The sequence below is a fragment of the Callorhinus ursinus genome, unplaced genomic scaffold (genome assembly GCF_003265705.2).
Source record: "Callorhinus ursinus isolate GAN/ISIS: 27379988/994484 unplaced genomic scaffold, GSC_fseal_2.0 scaffold2, whole genome shotgun sequence".
Classification (NCBI taxonomy): Eukaryota; Metazoa; Chordata; class Mammalia; order Carnivora; family Otariidae; genus Callorhinus; species Callorhinus ursinus.
In genome coordinates this window covers 53133880-53148191 of record NW_027397064.1, presented here as the reverse complement: position 1 = coordinate 53148191, position 14312 = coordinate 53133880, and the positions used below count along the sequence as shown (strand labels likewise).

General features: G+C 37.0%; 1 protein-coding gene across 1 annotated transcript in view; it reads right to left on the bottom strand.

Annotated features, from left to right (window-relative positions):
• PDE11A (phosphodiesterase 11A) overlaps positions 1-14312 on the bottom strand; it is a 382192-nt gene that overhangs the window by 141791 nt on the left and 226089 nt on the right. The window lies entirely within an intron of this gene.

The following is a 14312-nucleotide window of genomic DNA, read 5'->3' as shown; positions in this document are numbered from 1 at the left end:
AATGAGTTTGGCCCTGGACTGCCCTGCCTCAGACTTTTTGTTATGTATGACAAATAAACACACATTTGCTTAAGTCAGTATTGGTATGTTACAAGGCACACACGCACACATACACACACAGACACACACACACATAATTTATCTATGTTATATGTTTTATGCTACCAATCCCATTCTTTTTTTAAAAAAAGATTTTAATTTTTTATTTGAGAGAGAGAGAGTGATATCACAAGCAGGGGGGAGGGGTAGAGGGAGAAGCAGTTTCCCCACTGAGCAAGGAGCCCAAAGTGGGACTTGATCACAGGACCCTGGGGTCATGACCTGAGCCCAAGGCAGACGCTTAACCGACTGAGCCACCCAGGCGCCCCGCTACCAATCCCATTCTTAATCTACACAAATTTCAAACAAGTAAGTCTAGGAAATGCTAACTCCCTCTTCAACTACCAACCTTAGACGCTGCACATTTGGTTCTGAAAAGTAGACTAACATGTTTTATTTTGTTAAATGCAGCATTTCCCAAATCTAATTAGCCACAGAACTCCCTTTTAGGTGATATATTAATCTAGTAACATACTAACCTAATAACCTATTGCCCAAAAGCTTTGAGAAAAGCTGATGTGAAGTGTGCACCATCTGTGTGACAGCAGAGGGGCCCCACTGGGGCAGTGTCACAGGTGGAGAACACAGCCTCTGGGGCCAGGTCGCCAGGGCTCCACCACTTCCCAGCTATGGGAGTTTGGACAAGTGGCTCTTTGTTTAATGGTCTAATATTAACACTAAACAGGTATCTCCTGCTGAACATCAGTAATCTATTCTTAAAAATCAGGTTCTACCTGAAAACACCCACAGGGATCCTGTTTTCCATTATTTTTAATTGAAAAAAATTATAATGCATGATAAAACCTACAAGCACTTTCTAAAACTTAATGAAAACACAGTAAAATTAATATGTATGTATGAAACAAAAAATGTTAGGTTATAAGTTGCTTCAAGTGTTTATTTTCTGATAATAACTGAAACAGTCTTAATAAAACATTGCTTTATATTCAGTATTATCTTCTCTCCCATTGTAAGCGCTTTGATCACTCGCTTCTTTTCCCATAGTTTTCTCAACACTTTTTATTAATATTCAATTACATTTCTGTCATATAAATATTTGGCAGAGTATTGTGTCATCTTATTATTATCTTCATTGGCTCATAAGTATTTATAGGTATTTTCAATGCAAAAATGACTGAACAGATTTTGTTCTTTTGGTTCAGTTTTACTATGGTAACTTTAATTTGGATGTCATTTTTTAAAAATTTTATTCTATTATGTTATGTTAGTCATTTTATTAAAATTTCTTACAACTTATAAGTCTCTCTTTGCAGACTTAATATTCAAAATTTGTCTTTACTTTAAAAAATAAAATTCCACAAAAATTCAAGCTGAAATTCAAAATCTTTGCCACCAGGTGGTGCTTAGCCAGGCTTTTGGTATTTAAGGCATACCACCCACTTGCCTTGTTTAAATCAAATTTTCCCACATCCTTTGTTATTTAAAAAAAACAAAAAAGGAGCCATTAATTCCACTTAATTGAAACTATTTGAATCAGTGAAGCAGACAATTATTGCCGATTCAAGACTTTTTGTCCACTTCACACCACTTACCACAGTTGGAGTAATTAGTTAGCTTGTTCATCACCTGCCTCCCCCACTATATTGTCAGCACTCTGAAGGATCAGATCTGGTTTGGGTACCCAGTGGATAACCTGTCCCTAGGAGTGTGCCTGATACTTAGTTGGTACTCAGTAAATATTTGGTGAATCAAGGAATAAAAAATAAAATGACCTTAAAAGAATCTCTCCATTTCCCATAGTGCTTCATTGCTTATATTATGAGTGGCCTTAATTGCTATCTTTTCCTCAGTGAAATCATAATACGTCATAGAGCATAAATTGAGCCATGTAAAAGGTTGCCAGATTTAGCAAATAAAAATATAGGATACCCAGTTAAATTTGAATTGCAGATCAACAATCGATATTTGCAAAATTGGGGATGAACTGATACTAAAAATATTATTTGTTGTTAATCTGCAATTCAAATTTAACTGGGTGTCTTGTGTTTTTATCTAGAAACTCTACTTCTACTCTCTGCAAATTAAAAAGGCTAGAAACAAATATGGGAAACTCTAAGCCACAACCCAAAATATTCATGTTCTTCCCCCATCCTCACCCAACAACATCTCCCAGTGACTTTTTTTCCCAGTATTTTATTTGGCAAACCTATCAAATGCCTGGAGTCTAGAATATTTTTAGCAATGCCAAATAACCTCATTAATCTAAGATCTTGTGACAAATCTATGGATGGATGCCATCAAGGGAAATAAAACAAAATTAATTCCTAATTACTTTTAGCATAGCAAATATTCAAAAAAGAATCATATATATATATATAACCATATAGCACAACTAATGACTAAAGACTAAAGATCAGGCAAATTTCTATAGTTGAGAATAAAACTGAAAGAATTATACACACACACACACACACACACACACACACACACACACACACACATATTGACATGGCCTGGAGATTTTTCTTTTTTTTTTTAATTGATTATTTAAGTATAATTGACATACAATGTTATTTAGTTTCAGGTGTGCAACATATTGATTCAACAATTCTACACATTACTCAAAGCTCACCACAATAAGTATAGTTACCATACAATGTTATTACAATATTACTATGTTCCTTATACTGTACTTTTCATCTCTGTGACTTTTTTATTTTATAACTGGAAGTTTGCATCTCTTAATCCCATTCACCTAGTTTGTCCATCCCCCCACTCCCTTCCGTCTGGCAACCACCAGTTTGTTCTCAATATTTAAGAAAGTGTTTGTTTCTTTTTTGTTGTTTTTTTTATTCCACATATAAGTGAAATCATATAGTATTTGTCTTTGTCTGGCTTCTTTCATTTAGCATAATACCCTTGAGTTCCATCCATGTTGCAAATGAAGAATTATATATATTTTTAAAGATTTATTTATTTATTTTAGAGAGAGAGAGAGAGCATGACCGGGGTGGGAGGGGCAGAAGGAGAGGGAAAGAGAATCTGAAGTAGACTCCGCACTAAGCTCATAGCCAGAGGTGGGGCTGGATCTCCACCTGAGCGGAAACCAAGAATTGGCCGCTTAACCAACTGGGCCACACAGGCACCCCAAGAATTGTATTTTTTTAACTACTATTGTCAGACCCTCTTGGATAAATGAACACTTCCTCCATGATTCCAGACTCTATTAATTTTATAAGAATTCCATCAACTGTATAGTTCATATCAAAAATCTAGTTATCCATTTTTAAGTAATAATATCTTTGAGTAAAAATGCTTTACTATGAATGCATTGTAATAGTTTTAAGAAAGAAGCATTTGCAAACCTTAATTATATAAATATTTTCTCTGTGAGGAACATTGTTAGGTTATGAGTTTAGCCATAACATACATACTCCTCAATTTTTTGACAGCTAAATAAAATTTGTATAAAGCTTATGTACAAAAGTAAACAACTGATCCACAGAACACTTGACAAATATTAAACTTTCACAAGAAAATTTCTATCCCAGGTAGCTTTATCTTTTATATCTATATTAAATTAGAAAAATTTTAAAGTAAAAAGTAGTGACTCAGTTTTGTTGGTGAACTCTAACTTGAGAAATCTTAATAGTTCCAAAAATAAGTTACTATTTTCAAAACCCTACCAACTTCAATTAACTTTTGGATTGAACTTGCTCCTAGCAAAACAAAAAAAGGCACAAAAAGCGAGATAAAGCAATCACCAGGCCCATGAACGAGAGTGTAAAGAACTCATGTTTTTGTGTCGAGCTTCTTCAGTGGGAAAACACAATTAATCACCTTTCAAAAGGAAAACAATGAGCTGAGCTATGAAACACGACCGCGGTACCAAGCCTTGCCCTCTGCCTCACGCGGTTCAAGACTAGAGCCAATGCCGCCTTGAATTCCCAGGAACTGCCCCCGAGTAGCTGACAGCAAATATCTCACATCAGTAGTTTTGAATGTTAATTTATTGTAGACCTGTGGGTCATTTGCTCCTAAAATGAGAAATGGACCATTACAGATACTGGCTGAGAGGAGCACAAATGTAAAGAACTACTTAACACGGGGGAGGCGGACAGCCCTCGCTGAGGCCGCAAATGCTCGGGCAGAAAGGAACCGCATAAGTATTTACTGAAATGTTTACAACTCTGGTGGCAAAAGTGGCACTTGGTGGCACTTAGAAACTAAACATATCAGTTAAGTTAAGCTGATCCAAAGTAAAGTCCCAAATAATTTATGTTGATGAGCTCCAAAGAAAGAAGTTTTGCTAGCAGCCGCAGGTGTCCAGCCAAGGATGATGATGACCCACAAGGAACAGAAAGCCAATTTACTTGGAATGACCTAACAGAAGTGCTGAGTGAAGAACCATACTCCAGGATTTCTTAACAACAGGATGACAAACCTCATAGATACTTCCACTGAATGAATGCGTAGAAACAAAGAGATCATCAATTTCTACTGTCAAGTATTTGAGAAACTACCTGCTTTTTAATGGAATGGAACGTTCACAAAGGGACTCCAGAAACCTGCGTCTGCTATGTGATCTGTTTCCATGACCTTCAGAATGTATCTGTGATTAAAAAAATATTTTTAAAGATTTATTTATTTGAGAGAGAGAGAGAGAGAGAGAGAGAGAGAGCGCGCAGAGGGAGAGAGAGACAAGCGGACTCCTTGCTGAGTGGGGAGGGCTCCATCCCAGCACCCTGAGATCCTGACCTGAGCCGAAATCCAGAGTCAGATGCTCAACCTACTGAGCCACCCAGGCGCCCCTGTCATAAAAAAAAAAAAAAAATTAAAAAAATTCTGAAACAGACTCGACCTTTTTGAATTTAAAGTAGAATGAAAATACCTGCTGGACCTGGGGTAATAAATAAAATTATCAATTGTCAGCCTGACTTTAAGATCAGCTGCTTTTTAACTACTACATGCAGGAAAGAAGAGCCACATCTGTAGTTCATATCAACACATATTTATGGTCTATCACCATGGCTTACTATTTGTAAGCCATGGTGATAGACATTTTGGGCTTCCTTTCCTCATCCTGCCGAATAAACTTTACTTGGGGGCCTCAATTTCATTGGCCTGCTGGTAGTCGTATGAACTACTGTGCTGAAAATGGGTGTTGAGGGTTACGGAGGTGCTCAGTGGGAAGGTTCACTGAGTCTGATCACTGATGTCGTCAGCACATTAGGCGGGAAGAGTGGTAGCATTTGTGCTATGCATGTGCAATCCCTGGAAACATCAGAATATAAGCAATGAGCCTCTGGATCTAACTCATTCAGTCCAAGGCTCTCTTGATGAAAGAGCTGCAAAGATATGTTTTGAGAAAATCATAGATGTCTAAATTTAAATGATTAGGTTTGTACCTAAAACATGGGTGTAATTTTGATTTTCAATTTCATTTTGCATTAGGTATAATTTATACTGACAATAAGCCTGTTAGCTCTGTAGCCAGCTGCTGACCCTCTGGAATATAAGAAACAGTGAACTTCTCATGTAAGAGGCTAAAAGATCTCCACTTGACCAGTAGGACAAATTAGTATGGTGTATAAAAACTGATTACAAGAAAGTATCAAGTTCCTACTGGGTCCATCTTCGTGGGCGCTTAAAAGAATCATCTTAGTTTTGAAATAACAAGTCTCCAGTTTTATATAGAAACAGAAAGAATATAAAAGCGTCTACCAAATTGTGTTCAGTGGGATGCGAGTTTGGTGTTCTGAAATCTACCTTGATATGATGTTCCCTATTAGAAGTTTAGGCTTTTTAGGTCAGAGTGAGACCTGCTCATCTTGGCTGGATTCTCTATTAATTAATCTTGACAGAACATACATGTCATTTTTGCATTTGTTTCATTCAGAGGTGTGGAGTCAACATCTCCATTGGTTTGAGAGAGCCCTCAACTTAGGATGAGGTGTGCATTCATCATTTATTCACCCAAGGCAAAGGCTTAACCTGATTATTCGATGTCATTACCAAATTAAAATGTTAATATTGGTAACAACACTCCAAATTTCAATCTAATCTTGAAAAGCAAGCCTTTAAAATACTTTCATAATTATAAATAGTACCCATTAACTAGGATATGACAACACTGACATTCATTTGGTAGCTACCCAAACTATCTTTCACCCTTTGCCTATAAGTTGATAAATATTGGTACAGGTACACTTGCTGGAGGATAACATATTTTGTGTTACATAAATCCTGAAACTTAACAGGTACTCTGCAACTATATGCAAATTATTATCTATAGAGATTAAGAAGACCACACATCCTTTGCCATTCTTCCCATGAGAGGCGGAGTCTATGTCCTTTCCTCTTGACTCCAGGTAGGGTTTATGACTACTTCACTAGTAATATAATGTATAATAGCGATGCTGTGCTAGTTGTACTGGGCCCAGGCTTTAAGTGACTGGAAGCTTCTATTACCTAGCCCATTAAATATTCTCTCTTGTAGCCCTGAACCACTGTGTATAAGGTCTGTTTACCCTGGGAGAAGCTCCAGCCACATGAAGGAGCCTGAAGGCTGAAAGGCCAAGTTCAAGGAGAGAGAAGCCAAGAAGCACCATGAAGCCACACATGTGAGTGAGTGAAGAAGCCATCTTGAAATACATCCTCCAGCCCCAATCACCCCAGCTGACACCATGTGGATCTGAGATGAACCATCTATTCCAGCCCTTTTGGAATTCCTGATCCATAAGATCATAAGCAAAATGTTGAGTGTTTTAAGCCACTCAATTTCAGGATAGTTGGTTAAGGAGCATTAAATAAGCAAAACAACATCAACCTTCGACTGGTTACCTCGGCCTTCAAGTTCCTATGTATTTTTATGTTGTATCCATCATACAGAAATGTGAAGTTCAACTCCTCTTTAATTTTCATAAAAAGGTCCATTCACATCAAGCATTCGTGAGTTCAGTAGATCATGAAGAAGGTTTTCTCTTCTTGTTCTTTCCTCCTTCTTTCTCTCTCTCACCCTTCCTTCTCTTTTTCTCTCTCTTCCCCCTTCCTCCTCCTTTCCTCTATCTCTCTCTCTCCCCCCCCTTTTTCTTTCTGAAAAACAAATGATGGGGTTACATCATTTCAAATCAAATGCCAGCCTCACCATTCTCAAAATGCCTCTTGATTCCTTCCATGAATGGGACATTTCACTGACCCTTAACCTCATAAGTTTCAGCCTCTCTTCATTTTTCTGGCTACCCTCCAATGTATTCTTCCCTTTTACCTTTTCTCCCTTCTCCCTCCATTTCAAATGTAAAATAACAAAATTCTCTCCTTTTCTCACACAGAATGTCTTCCACACCCTCTGGTTGCTGGAAGCAGTCAAAATCTATTCCCTCATATCTTTACTACCTCCAAGAGGGCTTGTCAAGGGTTTTCCCATAAAATGCTGGTAACCTATAGTTAGATAATATTTCACCCATGTTGTTATATATCAGAAGTTCTCATACACACCTTAAGTCATTCATTAGCTCAGTAGTTCTCAAACATTAGCATGCATCAGAGCACAGATGGCTGCGCCCTGCCTCCAGAGTTCCCTGAGTCAGCAGGTGTGGAGTGGGGTCGGAGTATTTGTATTTCTAACAAGTTCCCAGGTGATGCTGATGCTGCTGGTCTGGGAACCACACCTTGAGAACCACTGGTCTAAGTCTTACTCATGGATTCCAGGTTAAAAATGACTAGATTGGAGTGGACGTTCTTGGTTGGACATTGGAATGAGTAGAGAGGAAAGAGATAAAGTTTGTCCGGATCTTCTCCCAAATCCCAGTGTGATTTGAATAGTTTCTTTATTTGAAATGTTTCCTTAGCTTTATTTTACTAATTACACTTCCTATAACTAGGTTTCTTTTCATTTCGTAATTATGTTGAAAATGGAAATACAAAATAAATGAAATTAGTTTCATTTTGGCTTATAAAAGCAATTTGGTCAAGATCCTGTTTAAAATCATGTCATAAGTCAACTCTACGACATTTCTGAGCACAGAAATCAGAATTCATCCCCTGAATTGCCACTGGCTTATAGTATGACCAAATTCTCTCCTTATTCAAAGGGGTCAGCAGTAGTACTTGATTTTGTTTATGTGGATTAATTGATTTATGGATTATTTACAGCAATTATTTTTTAAAATTTTATTTATTTATTTATTTGAGAGAGAGAGCACTAGAGAGTGAGAAGAGCAGATGTGTGAGGCAGAGGGAGAGGGAGAAGCAGGCTTCCTGCTCAGCAGGGAGCCCAATGTGGGGCTCTATCCCAGGACCCTGGGATCATGACCTGAGCTGAAGGCAGACGCTTAACCGACTGAGCCACCCAGGCGCTCTACAGCAATTCTTAAGGCAAGCCATTTCCTTTCATTTAGTGAAGTTTTGTTTTCTTAATTTGTCACTACAGTACAGTAACAGTGGGAAGCAGTATACCTTGGCAGTTGAGCATAGGGGGCTTTGGAGTCAGACTGCCCAAGCTCATAATCCTGGCTCCACAAGCCCTGTAACTTTAGCCTTAATGGCTTATCCCATCTGAGGCTCAGTTTCCTCATCAGTAAAAAGGGGGAGATATCTGCATTTTTCATTCACATTTCACAGGCCAGAGCAAGTCCCATGATTCCATGTAACTTCAAGGGGGTACAAAAGTGTAACCCTACCATAAGCTCAAAAGGGACAGGATCAGACATACTTGGTCATGAGCTCTAATGAGTATCACAATAGATTAGGCAATCAAATAGCAAGTTGTGTTAGATTGTGTTGAACTTAGAGCAGATGAGTCCAATGTACGAATTCTAGTATATGAATTTCATGGTGTTTATTCAACTTTCACTTATTTCTTGATTCTCTTCTGAGTTTCAAAGAGTTGTGTTTGGTAGGCAAGATCTCCAAATAAGTGGGATTACAGTATGTGCTTATTAAATATTTTTTATATATAGCATATATAGTACATGTAGTATATGCCATTAAATATTGTTGATTTGACTAAACATATTCTGATACCTAGAGAAGAAAGTTATTTATAAGTGAAGGATTATGATTGTTTTTTTTTTCTGTTACATAACTTTCTGAATTGCTTAGATACTAATGTCAATCATTTCAATGTCCTTAGGGTGAAAGAAACACCCTATTCCTTTTGAAAAATTTGTATGTGGTAATAATTCTTCCAAGTTATAAAAGTTTTTAGTAGTCTCTCACTAAAGATCTCAACTATTAACACTTAAATGAAAAAGGCTACTTTTGGATTAATTCGTAGTGTGAGTCAATATAATCCTATATATACACATAATGGACTATAATTTACAACTGCTTCAAAATAAGTGTTCCTTTCCCACAATTGCATTATTCCCCACATTTTGTTTTAATGTGAGGCTGTTTTTCTTAATCATGTAGGTTATTATATGTATTAATGTTTCACAAATGCCTTTCTAATGAACTCCTTGCTTGTTTTTCTTGTTTGTTAATTCGAACAGAGGAGAATGTAACATTTTTCTGGACTAATTGAGCAACTTGGATTGGTTATTACTGGGTCTAAAACAACTATAGGGCCACCTGGGTGGCTCAGTCATTAAACGTCTGCCTTTGGCTCAGGTCATGATCCCGGGGTCCTGGGATCGAGTCCCACATTGGGCTCCTTGCTCAGCAGGGAGCCTGCTTCTCCCTCTCCCACTCCCCCTGCTTGTGTTCCCTCTCTCGCTGTCTCTCTCTGTCAAAAAATAAATAAAAAATCTTTAAAAATAAAAAAATAAAAAAACCAAAACAACTATAATGTGTGCCAATGGCTTTTCAAATCTACAATTTACATATCTGGAACTATTAGTAGTTTGATTTCACTTAATGGCATATTTCTAAGTTGCCCATAATTGAGTATTTATATATATTTATTTTCCATATCTCTTCCCTCATGGGTTTTGCATAATCAGCAAGGCTACTGTGGTTGCTGATTTAGGAGAAAGATACATTGCTTATTTGCAGTGGCTATGCAGGAACCATGGAGAACTTTATGTTTGATACAGCATGGTTTTGCAGGGAGCTCCCTCTGGAGTGAAAAGAGTAAGGAGAGACCAGACCTACTTTGAGCCACTGTCAACCTGACTAGGGCCACAGGGTGACTGGTTGCCATGGAGGGAAGGGAAGTCCAAAAATAAGACTAAAAAGGGCAATTTGTCTGAACTAAAAGTTGGTGGCCATAGAGATCAGATGAGATTTGAAGGAGTAAGTCAGGGAACAGCATTAACGCAGTTGGGTGTCTAGATCATGAGTCATTCATTCAACCAAGAAATATCTATTAAGGACTTAAATTGTGCCAAGCACTGTGCACATGGTCCCTGTCTTAATGGAACTTCTGTTTCAGCAGTAGAGAGTGTACTAACCAGGCAAACATATGCACTGAAATAATTGCTACAGAGTCAATTAGCAAAATGCTGAACGAGATTGGGGGTGGGCCGAGTGTGAGAAGTGGCACGAAAGTTGGTTAGAGACAGCCTTGCTGAGATAATATTTAAGGTGAGACCTGGAAAATAAGAAGGAACTAGCCAGGCCAAGGGGTAGAGGGAAGATATTTTGGGCAGAAGGAGAAGTTGCTTCAAAGGATAATGTGAGTGAGGCAGGGGTGACCTGAGATGAGGTAGGAGTGCTGGGCTGAGGCCAGGCCATCCAGGGCCTTGTGGGCTAATAAAGGATTTTATTACAATCAGTGGGAATACACTGAGGGTTTTTAGGCAAGAGACTGACATGACCTGGTTAGCTTTCCCATCACTGTGATCTTGGAAGCCCCTTCTCAATTATACCACCACTCCAACTTTTGAGGCATTCATTCCCTTGTTATATGATGTAGTTTTGCCTGTTCTTGAACTTACATAAAGGGATCCCCATGACATGTAGAACATGACCCTGGTTGCTGTGTAGGGGATGGATTGGAGGTGGGCAAGAGTGGATATAGAAGAGAGAATGGTGGCTGGGCTAGGACAGTGGAACTGGAGACTGTGATCTGTGGAGACAATGCATAGGGATCTAGAAAGAAGAGCCCCACTCAGGGAGAAAAGGACCAGAACCATGAAGTATTCAGCCTTTGTCTGTGTTGCTCAAGACCCTGCAGTCTAAGTCCCTGGCCTGGGTCCCATGCTTTGAAGGGCTCCACTCTGGCCTTCTTGGGGGATTCAATAGTATGTAAATGGACAATGAGAGAGGCCTAAGGCCAGTCACAAAGCCTTGCCAGTTGGTAAACACTGAAATCCAAGGGAAAAGGACATCATCCTGAAAACTCAGAGAAAATATACCTCTGATAGCATCTCATGCAAGGGCCATTACTTTTCAGAAATCTTATGCTTAGTGTCTTCAATAAGATATAAAAAGCTAGAGCAGAAAACCATATAGGTAAAATAGGTCTGGATGAAATTTTAAAAATAAACAAAGGATGAAATAACAAAGGTCAACTGTCACTTTCTCCTGGGTGTATCTGCAATAGCACCTATTTCCAGTTACTCTTTATTAAAGCATCTTGCTTTGTTTTCTTTATGACACATCATCATGAATTTATCTTGCTAACTTATTTGTTTACTTATCTACTGCTTGTCTGTTCCCATAGAATATAAGGTGCTTGAGAATAGGAATATTACTTGTTTGCTCACTGCTGAATCCTCAGTACCTAAAACAGTATCCACCACAAAGTAGCTCAACAAATACTTATTCAATGATTGAATACACAGCCAACAACATGCAAATGGGATAGCATATGGGAAAATTTCAAGGGAATCCAAATGATAATAGCAGAATTTATATCCTGATTGGAATTAAAAAAGATTTTTTTTTTTTAATGCAAGAGTTCAGGATGGACAAATCATTGGAAAAGAATAGAGAGGCGAGAAGTGGACTGACACTTATATAGTCATTTGTTTTTCAGCAAAGGTGCCAAAGTGATCAAATGGAGAAAAAAGAACTTTTTAACAAATGGGATGTATAATAAAATGAACCTCAACTTCTACCATATACAAAAATTATTGAGATGGATCATAGAGCCAAATGTAAAAGCTAAAACCATAAAGCTTTTAGATGCAAACATAGGGGAATATATTCTTGATTTGTGGGCAGGCAAAGATTTCTTACATCACAGAAAGCAACCACCTTAAAACTGCAAGAAATGATAAATTAGACTTCATCAAAACTAAAAACATCTGTTCATCAAAAGACACCATGAAGAAAATAAATAAGCAAGATACAGATTTGGAGAAAACATTTACAACACATATATTGGACCAAGGATCAGTATCCAGGATATATACAGAACTCCTACCATCCAGTAATACAAAGACAAGCAATCCAATTAAAAGTGGGCAGAAATTTGGGAGTTCACAAAAGATATATATAAATGGTAAATAAACACATGAAAAAATATAGAATGTTATTAGTTGTATATTTTGTATATTTATATTGTTGTAGATTATATATTTAAAATTAAAACCAGGATAAAATATCATTACATATTTACCAAAATGGCTAGAATTAAAAACAATGTTGGCACCAAATATTGATGAGACTGTGAAACAACTAAAACTTTCATAGATACTGGGTAGGAAAGTACAATGGTACCCCACATTGGAAGAAAAACATTTGACATTTTCTTATAAAACTAATATACAGGGTGCCTAGGTGGCTCAGCTGGTTAGGCATCTGAGTCTTGGTTTTGGCTCAGGTCGTGATCTCATGGGTTGTGAGATCGAGCCCTATGTTGGGCTCTGTGCTCAACGGGGGAGTCTGCTTGAGGATTCTCTCCCTCTGCCCTTCCCCGCACTCGTACTCTCTTTCTTCCTGTCTCTCTCTCTTTCTCTAAAATAAATAAATCTTAAAAAAATAAAACTAAATACACACTGACCTTTTGATTTAGTAATTCTAGTACTAGATATTAGCCTAAGAGAAATAAAACCATATGTTTACAAAAATACTTTTTACAAAATGTTCATACTGCTTTATTCATAGAGCCCCAAATTGGAAATAGCCTGTGTACTGATCAATGGGAGAATGGATAAACAAATTGTGGTATAATACCACAATGAAATACTAATCATCAATTAAAAGGAATAAACTTACATACATACCCAATATTGGTGACTCTCAAATGCATTGTGCTGGTTGAAAGAAGCATTAAATAAAATATTTCATATTGTATAATTTAATTTATGTGAAATTCTAAAATGGGTAAAACAAATCTGTGGTAGGAAAATCAAAACAGTGGTTTTCTCTAGGGGTGGTGGTGGGTGTCTCTGGGAAGAGGCATGGGGGAACACTTTATGTACTGTGACATATTAAGATATGATTCTTAGTGAGAAATAACAAAATTGCTGTTTTAAAACTGGTGTTTGATAGACATAATTATGGTACCAAAACAAAACCTATGTCTAAATAAGTATTATATAGTTATATAGTACTGAAAAATATGAGTAGTACTTTTGAAAAAATAAATGCAGTATGTAAATGTAACAATTTGCTCATGATCATGTAATTAAAATCCTATAATACATAAACAAAACCAGAGAACTGCAGGTAAATAAATGCACCACAATTCATTTTCCTACATAGTGAGAAGTAAAAAGATACCAGTTAATTTTTGTCTTTATTAATTAGAGAAATATTGATTAAAGAATGCTTTTGTAAAAGACACATAATAAAAAAATTCCACTCATTGGAGTAAAAAATCAAGCAAAATATAATCCACATAGTAAAACACAGAAAAAGCAAACCATAAGAAAGTAAAAACTCGGGAAGAATAAGATAACTTATGTAAAACCAAATCTTTCATCAAAAACAAAGGTTCTCAAATTGAATTTAAAAATAGAAAAATCCTGAATTCACCAACTTTACACCTTAAAGAACTAGAGAAAAAGCAACAAACGATGCCTAAGCCACGCATTAGAAGAGAAATAATTAAGATTAGAGCTGAGATCAATGACTTAGAAACCAGAAACACAGTAGATCAGATCAACGAAACTATAAGCTGATTCTTTGAAAAAATTAATAAGATCGATAAACCACTGGCCAGACTTATCCAAAAGAAAGAGAAAGGACCCAAATTAATAAAATTATGAATGAAAGGGGAGAGATCACGACTAACACTAAGGAAATAAAAATAATTATTAGAAATTATTATCAACAACTATATGCCAATAAATTGAGCAAGCTGGAAGAAATGGATGCCTTCCTGGAAACCTATAAATGGACAAGACTGAAACAGGAAG